Source organism: Haemaphysalis longicornis, unplaced genomic scaffold, assembly GCF_048455015.1.
Source record: "Haemaphysalis longicornis isolate Haplotype H1 unplaced genomic scaffold, Haemaphysalis longicornis Haplotype H1 scaffold_4, whole genome shotgun sequence".
NCBI lineage: Eukaryota > Metazoa > Arthropoda > Arachnida > Ixodida > Ixodidae > Haemaphysalis > Haemaphysalis longicornis.
Window position 1 is genome coordinate 103,497,981 of NW_027526361.1, and position 12,131 is coordinate 103,510,111.

Here is a 12,131-nt window from a genome sequence, read left to right on the forward strand (position 1 = left end):
TTCGATGGGTGCGACATCTAAAGCGTACGTGTACGTAGACATAAGTGCAGAGCTCCAGGTTCTTTGAATTATTCCCTTCCCCCCTATGGCATTCCCTGTAATCGTATCTGTAAGGTTTGACCATGGAGGTCGTTGCACTGCGGGTGCCCCCAACGACGGAGACGCGGAGACGGCCGTCACCCTTCGGAGGGCCGCTAACAATTAGGCCGTCTCGACGCACGGCGCCTACGGAAACGAGCAGGGTCGTGTCCGGCCGGGGACAAAAAGGCGCCGCTCTCTTTGACAAGTTGGGTGGCGACGACTATGTGTGGAGGTTCGAACGCACCTTGCTCGGTCGGGGAGTATTGTACCCGGCCTTGCCGTTTCTTGTTTTTTTTTTTTTTTTTTTTACTTTCCCTTCCCTCACCGAGGGTATTTATGTCAGGCCCGGCGAGAGGATGGGGTCTTTTTGCTCTGAACTTCCCGCAGGTCAAGGGGACAGTCCCGCCTGCGCCGGCTAGACACCGGCAAGCTTCTAAGCCCCACTGCGGGCTAGTTCTGCTCCCGTTGTATATGCCTTGTAAATAATTCCTGTACATAAACTGTACATAGCTTGGACATCCGAGTCTGCCTCGTCCCTCACGGCGACACGACACACCGCGGTGCATTCCTGGGTACGGAGAAGACCTGAAAATTACTGTATCTTTGGTATGTTATACCCCAAAATATCAAATCTTGATGCAGTACACAAAACGCCATTAAAATTACAGTATAGTGAGTATCAGACCTAGCAAAACACCGTGCCTAAAACAATGCATAGAACATCAAGAAGTGCGTAAAGATAAACTCGGAACATTCCTTTTAGGGCGCTTTTCTACATTTCACGTCGGAACTATTGACGGCCGGGCCCAAGAAATCAAGCGCCAGCCCGGCCCCGCGGCATTCAGCCCGGACCCGGCCTGGGCTCGCCAATAATAGAGTTTGGGCAGGCAGGCCCGGCTCAGCCGGGCCCGGGCTTTCGGGTAAGCCCTTGCCCGTGCAGTACTCTAATACGCACTACTGGTTTAAAACAGAGATGCGCTGAGATTTATGCATGTCATTTGTGGTTGAGAGGTCACCAATGGGAAACATCTGTCGATTGAGCTAGCTTAACGGCAAATTAGTAAATAAATGTGGGAGAGGCAATGAAAGCAACACAACCAGAATTTTGGTAAAACGAACATTCATGGTTCGGTTAATTAGCTTTACTCGAACACTACTTTTTCCTGCCTTGGCTTCGGGACCAACCGTTCGGCTCATCGAGAAAACGGAATTCAGGACGCTTTAGGAAAGCAGCTGTCAGGCAAACCATGACAAGAAAGGCCAAATTCTTGTTTCTCTCGACACACGCCGAACACGAAACGAGAGTAAAATCATGAGCTGTCCATCACGGCACTACGCATAAACGCCCCGTTTTAGTCACACAAGGGCTTCACACCACCCGAGACGACAATCGAATCGTATACCGAATCTCGAGATAGGCATGTCATAAAATACGCCGACAACGATACAAACACACCGACCGACCCAAAGGCGACCAGTCGGTCCTAACAATATTCGAGCCACGATGAATGTGCCTCTGTTAGTTTGTAGAGTATAATCAACTTCGTAAGGTCAACGAGGCAACAATAACTTCACACTACGTATACTACACGTATTTTGTCTCCCAGCGCTTCCCTTAGTTACACTGCATATGCGTGCACGGCTGGCACGCCTGTAGAAAATATAAGGCATGTTAAGTCTATGAGAGAGAGAGAGAGAGAGAGAGAGAGAGAGAGAGAGAGAGAGAATTCTTTAATGAGACCGAAGAGGTCAGCCCTGCAATATGCTGGGCTTGCTACTTCAGATGGTTGGTGAACATGTGACGAGGGTCATATGCTTACATGACTAATACAAATAAGAAAAAGAAAAAAAAAACGAAAGAAACTCCACCAGACAGACACATAGATACTGAAGTTAATCTAGGAAACAAGTGATCAAAATTTCTATCGTAAAGCGTCAAATAAAAGGGTACGCAAGTCCCTTTATTTTGACAAGTGGACAAGCGACATGCTAACGATCTAAGATTTGCGATCGTATGTTTTAAGTAACGCAGTCTCTGAATATCAGCTATGCGTGGGGGCTCAAGGGAAGCTTAGTGCACAGCGTTATTCAAATAATCATCAGTTTGGGTGCCAGCAATATTATAATCTAACTTTTTCACCACGGTGGATAGATACCACGAGGAGCTAAGCCTCAGCTTCATGTACGCAGCAATCGGTACAGATGCGTTGTGCCAGTGTGGCCACGAGGCCTAGAGCGCCGGGAACTACGCACCGCTAGGATGTGATGGCTCGAAGCCTGCTGGATTTTTATTTGTACTTTTTTTTTTCTTTTTTTTGGACCTGGCATGCATGCGAAAATCGCTGCATTTACGTCGTTGTAATCTGCACACAGCCCTCCACTACTGCGAAATATTTCGACCTGAATGACGCGGCGATACATTTCAGTAGAAAAGTATCCTGTGTACTTTTTTTTTTTGCCTGTCATCTTTCCTAGCTTTCTATACAGTCCTAGAGAAGAGGGCAATCGCGTGACTAAGGTGAACAAGTGCGGTTACGAATAAAAATGTACCATAAAAAGCGATTTCCCGAGATACGTTAGGGCTTCGCTCGAAACGCTCCGGAAAGTAATGCTCGTTATGCGAACAAAGAGAAAATACGACGGCGGGAATGAGCAAATATGCATCCAGGTACAAGTTTCTGCAGTATCGTTAAAATTTACATGCCCACCTCAAGCTACGTTTTTTTTTATGAAGGCAACGCGACTTTTTTCTGCCCAGCCTGCCAACGCACGCAGTGCTTGCCAGAACCTAGCTTATAACAGATCAAAAACTTGATTGTTCGTCTAGCAAATCACTAGGTAGATAGCGTATATTTTGACAACGTTAATCCCCCCGTGAAAGGGGGGTGCAAGCTACGCGATACGATATGTTGCACCAGTAAGACAAACCCACGGCGATGGTCTCGCGGTGCCACAGCGGCTGCCGCGGTTATTGAAAGCACGTCACGGTGATGCGAGTGACCACATATGCCCTATAACAGAGGAAGGACAGGCATGCGCAAAGCGCACCTGCCGAGCAAGTTTCGTGAGCCTTGACCCGGCGGTGTGTGGCGGAAGATGGCGCAGCAATGCAGTTTTTGCGCCGCTGCGCCACGCACTCCACATCCCGCAAAATTTTGCGGCCGACTGTGCACTATTGTACAGAGCTCAAAACTGTCAACAACAACGCGCGGCTTTCGATATGTGCATCGCAACCTGCCGATAGCCAAAGCTATTGCCGATACTTCCGTGTTTTGGGGGGCAAGGTTCGACGCCGAAAGTCCCTCACCACAACCGCCGCCAAAACCTATATTAAACATTATCTTGCGCTGATAACCAGTGCAGTCTTGCTATCGCCTTTGGTATGGTTCCGATATAAAAAAGGGGGGAATGTGGGAACCATACCAAAGGCTAAAACGAGACTGCGCTAGCTATCAGCCTCAGTTATAACGTTTAATATAGGCATTGGCGGCGGTCGTGCTGAGGGACTGTTGGTGTCGGGTGTAGGAAAAAAGTTGGTCCCGAAACCAAGGCCGGAAAAAGTAGTGTTGTTCGAGTAAAGCTGGTTAATCGAACCATGAACGTGTGGGTTACCCAAATTCTGGTTGTGTTGCTTTCATTGCCTCTCCCACATTTATTTACGAATTTGCCGGTACGCTAGCTTAATCGACAGATGTTTCCCCATTGGTTATCTCTCAACAACAAATGGCATGCATCTCGGATGTTTCAAACCAGCGCATCTCGGATGTTTCAAACCAGTAGTGTGTATTAGAGCAATGCACGGGCTTTCCCGAAAGCCCGGCCGTCAATAGTTCCGACGTCAAATGTAGAAAAGAGCCCTAAAAGGAATGTTCAGAGTATTTTTACGCTCTTCTTGCTGTTAGTTCTATGCATAGTCTTAAGCACGGTGTTTCGCTAGGTCTGATGCTCACTATACTGTAATTTTAATTACATTTTACGTACTGCATCAAGATTTTATTTGTTGGGGTATAACATACCAAAGATACGATTACAAGGAATGTCCTAGCGGGGAAGGGAATAATTCATACAAAGAAAACAATAGAATAAAAAGTTATAAATGTAAGCTTACAAGATAGACGACATGTGTCCCTCCAAAAGAAAGACAATAAAAATGCCTCAAAATGAAGACGGAAACACTAGAAAAAAAAAGTGAAAACCTACCGCGCAACGCCGTGCGTTTGTACAAAAATACGGAATCAGCGGAGGTACCACAATTGTTTGTCATAGAATAGCGTAGGTAGCAATAAATTGTGGTAAAAATATAAGCATGCATACAAAAATTTTAAAAAAACTCACATGCAAGCAGAGTGTTGCCTTAAAATGGGGGAATGTACATGATTTCCACGCCTCCGTGTTGATGACCTGATAGCACAAAAGGAGACTTGGAACTCAATCTGGTATTTTTTTTTCGTAATCCTCCCATATTGACAAACGAATTAATTAATCGACATTGCCAGCCAATCAATTTGATTAAATTTTTTAATTGGTGTTTATCCCTACCATCCGTCCATCCATCAAACCGTCCGTCCGTCTACCCAATTTGCTTTATTAGATTTTAGCCTCCAGATGCCTTAATTTCTTGTCCCTTATAAGAATATTAAAAGCAATCATTCTATTCCTCAACCCTTTAGCTAAAACGCGAAGTGTGAAAATCAAAACCGTGAAAACATTCAGATCTGTGTAATTTGAAGTGAAAAGCGTCGACATGGGACCATTTTTTTTCCTTTTCCGGTTGGTGTCGAATATCTCCTTCCAAAACAAGGAAGCATCGGCAATAGCTTTCGCATGCCAAGCTGCCGCAGCACCGTCACCTAATCTCGCTGGTCACGCCGGTGGCTATCCGCAGATTGTGCTGCAAGTGCATTGTCTAGAACAGTCCCTTTTCAAGATTTTCACGCGCGCGCCATGTGTCTAGATCTTGTATGTCTGAGCTTTTCGATGGACCAACCGTTAAAAAAATAGCTGGCGAAAGCATGATCCTATATTCGAAACTTCGGAAAGCTGCAAGCAGCGCGGCAGAAACTCCCGCGGGGAGAATCTCTCAGGGTCGACGACCTTTCAAGGACAAGAAGCGCGGGCGCCGCCGACTCCCCATTGTGTTTCCCCCCTGCGCCCATTAGAGACGAAAGGCGTAGACTTGAGACCCCCTCATCCGTCGAGAAGGGCATACAAGAAAAAAAAATGGTTGCTGCAGCCGGTCATACCGGCCTCGAAATGGCGACGCAGGGTCGTCGCGATTTTTGGACAAGCAAGCATGCGTTTCGGGCTGAGCGCTCTTCGCAGCGGATATCTACGTCGCTTGAAAAGGGTCTAGGAGAACTCGTCAAAAGTGAACTCGTTGCAGCCAACTCGTCATAGGTGAATTCGTCACATAGGGCAAGTCGTCATAGGCCATCTCGCACTAGGGAAACTCGTAACCTAGGGCAACTGGACACTCGGCCAACCCGTCACAATTTACTTTTTTCGTCTATCATGTTCAAATGAAAGCGTACAGAAGCTTGTATAATTCTCATCTTATGCGTAAACATTCGTACACTCCTCCTTCAATTCACCACCCTTAATGTTTCCTTTGTCGCCTTCGAGGAACGCGCCAGCCAGACAGCGTGTCTTATTTTTTTTCTTTGTGCAGCTAATTACGTGAGTCTTTTATATTGGATTTAGTTTGCCCGTTCTGTTTTTTCGGAAACATTTATTTTATTTTTGCTAAATAAATGACGGCGCTGTTTGGGATTTGCGATTTCGTTTTGTGTTTTCGCTTTTTAGTATTTTGATCTTTTGTTTTCATGCCTGCTGACAAACGATGATTGTCAAGCTGGGTAACTTTCGTTTTGTTAGCCAACATATCACCTATATATGGGAGCGAAAGTCAAGGCTGGACTTAATGTTAACCCCCCCCCCTCCACACACACACACACACGCTCACACAAAAAAGTGTGACGAATATTTTTTAGGAGGAGAAGAAAAGCAAAAAAAGAAACCGGAAGTTGTGCTGAAACCGAAAAGCCGATTTCAACCACCACCTGCAAACAAACAAGAGGCCAACATTTTGCCCTATTTATAGATATGTACTCAAGCAGGCAAAAAGCTCCAAAAGATAACGCAAAAAGAAAAAAAGAGAAGAAAAGGAAACGCAAAAGAAAGAAAAAGTCGACCCCCTCCACAGAAAAAGTGTGACGAATATTTTTTGGAAGGAGAAGAAAAAAAATAAACCTGAAAAGAAACCCCTTACCCAGTAAAAAAATGTGATTTTTTTTTGCAACAAGAAAGGGACAGAGGAACATGTGTTAAAACAGAAAAAACCATTTCAACCACCACCTGCAAACTAACAAAAGCAGAGTACCGCCCGAACTCTGAAGAGGTCAACCTGGGAGTAATTATAAGATTAGAAGCCACTAAACTCCTCTCCCCATTTCTTCGACATCGGCCAAAAATGGAACGGCGAGACGACTTTTCCTAGCACGAGAAGGTCAGTGCTACCACTTTTCCTAGTACGGGATCACCTAGAACGAGATGCCCTCTTTGACCAGTTTCCCTAGGACGAGTTGGCTGCGACGAGTGGGCCGGTTCCCGCTTGAAAATAACTTGTGACTGGGTGTGCTGGCTGGGCCTAAAACATGGTTATTAGCGCAAATAAACAATAAACAAGTCACGGACACGCGCTGCGACGCCAATGCGGCAGCTAAGCAAGATGCGAATTATTTGTAAAGTATGGTCGCACTGCTCGCAAACCACATGCAGCTTATTTTGACAAAACACGTAGTAACCGTAACGAACTAACTTGTCCGGTTCATTACCTGCAGGATTTGAACTTCCTTCGAAGAAAGCGTTTGCGAAATAACAGATGGCGATTTTTCGAAATTCGAATCCTATAACTAAGCACTTCAAAATAACTGAAAACTTATTCATTTCACAATTTACGTGCTCCACTCTGGAGGCTACACTGCTCTCAGGTAATCCGCGGCTAACCACGACACTTCATAAAGGCTGGCGTACAGAGGTGCATCCACTTGCACAACGGCGGATGTAAAAGTCCTTCCAAGGATCCGACGTTCATTTCAAATTTTCTTATCAGCTGGCCGCCGTCGAATTTCGCGGCGACTTTCGACGGTCACAGCGATTAGGTACAGATTACGCAGCTTCTGAATCTGGAGGTATCTACAGGAAGACTATCAACACAATGCCTCCGACATAGCTAGAAGAGAAATCGTGTGCTCCTGACGTTAATTTTCGTGGTGCCTGACGAGCTGTGAACCAATTTGTTTCATCAAAATGAACTCAAAAGAACATCGGATTAGCGTAATGTTATATAGGCGACCGCTTGTACTTAAAGGAGTACTGACACGAAATTTCTCGCTTTCAGTTTTTATGCTGTAAAGAATACCTATGGTCCCAGTAATTACGAAAATCGAACCGAAAGGCGTCAGCCACCAACATATAATTAATTATAGCACGTTTATTGCAACCACTTTCAAATTCGGTCGCCGCGCGGGAAAATGGCCGTTCGAAGGAGAGCCTGCAAGCGGACTGCCTGACGTCACGGTCTCCGTGACGTCGGACCGTGACGTCATGGTCTCCGTGACGTCAGGGACGTTCGCTGCATCGTCTGCTACGGATTGCACGCGGTTCACACTAAAGCGCTGGACACATGTACGATTTGTACACTCGATTCGCATGCGACTGATCGTTACGACTGTCACCACGACTAGTCGTACGCGTGAATTTGAGACACATGACCCGATGCGTGCATGCGATGCGTCGTCGGCGTCGCTCCGCCCACCGTTTTTGCTCCATGGTCAACTACGACTATCGCTGAGCTGAATTTGTAGATCCCGCGCGTTTAATCGCAAAAAATGGATAAAGCAGGCAATCGTGAAGCGTTTCCTGCCTTCGGAAACAGTTCGCGCACACGCCGGCCGCGCCTGCCAGCTCGGACACTCAGCGGCTCGATCCGGCGCAGACCACGGTAGCAAGACGGTAGCAACCGCTTGTCGCTGCTCTTCTGAATCAATCTGATCGTTAAAATGAAGTTCCACATGCGAGAAAGTAGGTGTTAGTGTGGTGAAAAATTGTGCTTGGGATTGTTATCAGGGCTTATTTTAAAAGCGGCGATCAGATATCTGCCGCGATGCAAGCGTATACGCTGACCGGCCCCCCGCGGCGCGCGGCGGGCGGTGCGCCGACCGGTCGAGAGATGGCAATACCTGCGCGGAAACGTGAAGTACGCACTTCGCAAGCCTTGCTCACAGCGGTACCGCAGCCAAGCCAAACCTCCTATCGAAGCGAGACCGCCCACAACAACAGCGCAGGCTATCGCTTCCGGTTCCGGAAACAACTGTATGACGTCATGCTGAATCGGCCGCAAAATCGCGGATAGCCTGACGTCACACCCTAAGCGATTTCGCTAGTGCTGCCGATTTGTAATAGTTCGCGGCCAGGGCAATTAAAATCGATTTTTGATGCGTTTCCAGCCTCGGATCGCTCCAAAAATTTCTGTGGGTAATCTGTACAAACTACTGAAGCCAATTATATCGTTATTTAGGCCTCTAAATTTGGTGTCAGTACTCCTTTAAAACAAACTTCTCAAGGCGGAATGGCTACGCAGATACGGACGGGTTATGCTTGCTACAACTGGTATTGCGTTATTCTGTTCCCCAATGATGGCGCATTGATGACCACAACAAGACAGTCCCCAGCAAAAAATTACTCCGCATGCAAAAAGCACAACTGCCTAAGACGATCCGGCATGATACGCAATGATCTATAAAATTAAAGTTTCCGCGAGCAATACCCTGGAAAGGTACTAGTCGGCGGCGGTCCGAGTAACCACGACTAGGGTTGGGAAAAAAAAGGGTTCGTGCACTTACGTTTCAGTGGACGGCAGCGGAGGGGACCACTACTCGCACCTACGACCGTCTTGCCACCGAATGAGCTCTCGCCAATCCGTTTGCGCCCAGCTAAAGAGTGGCGACCACAGCGCCCCCTTTTCGGGTCCACCTCCCGACTTTGCCCCGCTGGCGAACACTGGAATCGCCTCCGGCGGGGTTAGTCCGTCAGATTAAGCGCATGCCTTCGCCTTTCAAAGCTGTCTTTTCCCGGTAGCCGCTGCTCCCCCCTCCCCATTCACGGACACACTGCTGTGCTTGTCACTGCATGTCGGGGAATTCGCGTGCCGGCACGTGCAAGCTTCACGCCTGTCGCCGCACTCGCCACCCTCACCTGAAGGGAAAAATAAAAGAAAATAATGGGTTGGGTCAAAGTCAAGGGGGCTTTGGTTGGGTTCGTTTTGCGCGAAGCTTCGCGATTGTGGGGCGCCGGGACGTTGGTCGAAGGTTAGGAAAATTTCAAGAAAAACAGAGTTTTATTCTTTAGGCCTCTTCGATTTAGCCTGCACTTTCTGCGCGCCAGCTCAGCGCAGCCGCCGCCTTTTGCAGAACCGGTCCTGCACTGGCGTCGTCTGCTTCTGCACCTCCTCCATGGGAAGTCTAGGAAAAGCCGTGAACTCATCCTGCACTGCAGGCGCCGCGCGCTGCACTTGAAAAACGAAGAGGCGAGAGCTGCACTACCTGAATGAGTGCAGCAAGTCTCCCAATCGAAGACACCTTTTAACAATTGCGCCGGGCAGCGACGCTTGAACAAAGAAAGTGAGAACTGCACAGCATAAATGAGAAAAGGCAGGCGTAGTGCACACAACTGGCTACGCCACCATGAAAAACGACAGCGTTAACCACAATCCCACGCCAGACATGTTCGAGGACGCGGAATGCTGCTGTGCCTTGCTACTAATCTCCCGCTCGTGCCAAGAGTGCGAAAAATAGTGACTTGGTTCCTGTGCGCTTGGTGAAGGATTCGTCTGCCTCCCACGGAAACTGCATTTGCAAATCAAGCATTGTTTCAGTCCAGTCTGGCGAACGCAGACATGAGAAGTGTAAAAAGATACGACGCCCGAAATGTGCAAACACACGCGGTCGGCGGCACATGCGTAACACACCCCGACATAGAAAAGGGGTTGGAAGAGCGTCTTTCTGATCTGCGCAAACGCGATGTGATCGCTTCGCCTTTCGACAGGCCGCCAGGGTCAAGCAGGCAAAGATGAAACAAAAGATGTGATCATATCACACACGCTCAGCTGACAAAAGAAGGCAATCAGTCCTGTCCCATATGTCTCATCGGCGCCTTTCTTTCCTCGTGTCGTTGCCAGCCCTTCCACTTACTGAGTGCCGCTAATCTTGAAAGATAATGGATTCTCAACCGATAGTCCGGTCCTGCGGGACGCATTTCGGGCACTGCCTTTACTTCCAGCGGCTTGTACCAAGTGCCTTCACCCCCTGTCACCAAACAAAGAAGGGGGACTGGTGTCACAGCTTTAAATAATGCCACCACAAAACGCATGGGCAGGCTTTCGCGATGTTGCCATTGATTGATTTGATTGATTGTGGGGTTTAACGCGCCGACGCAACGCAGGCGATGAGGCGCGCCGTAGTGGAGGGCTCCGGATTAATTTTGACCACCTGGGGATCTTTATCGTGCGCCGAAATCTCGTACACACGGGCGTTTTTGCTTTTCGCCTCCATCAGAAAAGCGGCCGCCGCGGCCGGGAATCGAACCCGCGACCTCGTGCTCAGCAGCGCAACGCCTTAGCCACTGAGCCACCGCGGCGGGTGTCGCGATGTTGCCACAAAAGAAAAGTTCGAAGTTAGCTTTCAGGAACTGAAACTGGGTCTAGGACATTTCGGCCACGGAATCATCGGTGATTGCTTGTTTGAAACAGACGTTATATTTTTATTTCCGCATAAGTGAGTGATGAACCATAATCTAGCGCCGTGATTGCATCTTTACATTGATGCCGTGTTTTTGCTAGAAATTGAACATTTGTATATTTTAGTTTACTACCTTGTTCAGAGAACACCTGTTATGCAGCCAAGTGATTGAATTCTTTTGCACATGTTTTTTTTTTTAATCGACGGCAATGCGTTAATTCATATTCGCTCCTTTCTGCAGCACGCAAATAAGTTCAGACAAATAGCGACTGTTTACGATAGTGAATGCATTTTTATGTAGTTTTCTCTAAATGAAAGGCACACTTTCACTATCCCAAAAAAGCAGCTTTACAAACATTCGGTTGCCCCCCAAAATGAAGACAATCTTATGAAAACGTTTATCTACGCTGCGCTGTCACGCTAAAATGAACTTGCAAACACGGTTGTTGCTAGCTTTTTTGATATTGCCGTGGAGGAAGAACGGGCCTTTCTGAAAACAGCTGATAAAGCTCGTACGGGTTGTGCGTACAAATGCACGCGTACTTTCATCTCGTTGTAATTCTTTGTCCCAGCCACCACCCAACCCCTCCACAGCCTCGTCTTTAGGTTTCAATCTCCCGAAAATTTCTTTTTCACTGGTATTACTTTCCGTTTTCCCTGAAAACCTTACAGACCTCCGAAGCGTCACCGCATTGATGCAAGATAAAGCTATACCTTCACATTGAGCTCACACAACCTCCCGAATGCGCAACAAAAAGCCACCCGTGAGCCGAACTTGAAGCCGCTCAGGACACAATGACCAGTATTGCTGGCGCCTGTCACCCCCATAGGAAAACAAGCTTGCAGGCTACACCCTTTTGAGGCGCCCTTCTCCAGGAATCGCTCTTTCTGCGCCTTCGAACGCCCCGTCGGCAATTAACTCTTCAAGTCGCGCATATTATGGGCACCCCGGTCCCGGACATACCTCGCTTTCTTCTATTACAAGAAAGAAATTGAATAGGCTGGTTGGACGAGAGTTGCGACAGTCGTCTTCAGGCTTTAAACATCCAGTGTACATATCGGAAAAGCACAAGTGACACCCCCCTCTCTCTACCAAGGCGGTTGGTAGCCGGCGGTGCTCAGCCCTCCCCCCCCCCCTCACCTTTAGTAACGCCACTGTAAGTGCGATCGTTGGTTAGTTCTTAAGTAGAACCGACACTGAATGCAACGAAGACGAGATTGATAAAATAATTAAAAGGCAATACAGACGCGCTT

General features: G+C 47.7%; 2 protein-coding genes across 2 annotated transcripts in view; both read right to left on the bottom strand.

Annotated features, from left to right (window-relative positions):
- Positions 1-9,175, bottom strand: part of LOC144179209 (uncharacterized) — a 28,697-nt gene extending 19,522 nt beyond the window's left edge. Inside the window, exon 1 of the mRNA XM_077707472.1 lies at positions 8,985-9,175. The gene's annotated coding sequence lies outside the window, so the exon portion shown is untranslated. The remainder of the gene's footprint in view (positions 1-8,984) is intronic.
- The window catches only part of LOC144179907 (uncharacterized), a 518,871-nt gene that overhangs the window by 97,997 nt on the left and 408,743 nt on the right, over positions 1-12,131 (bottom strand). The window lies entirely within an intron of this gene.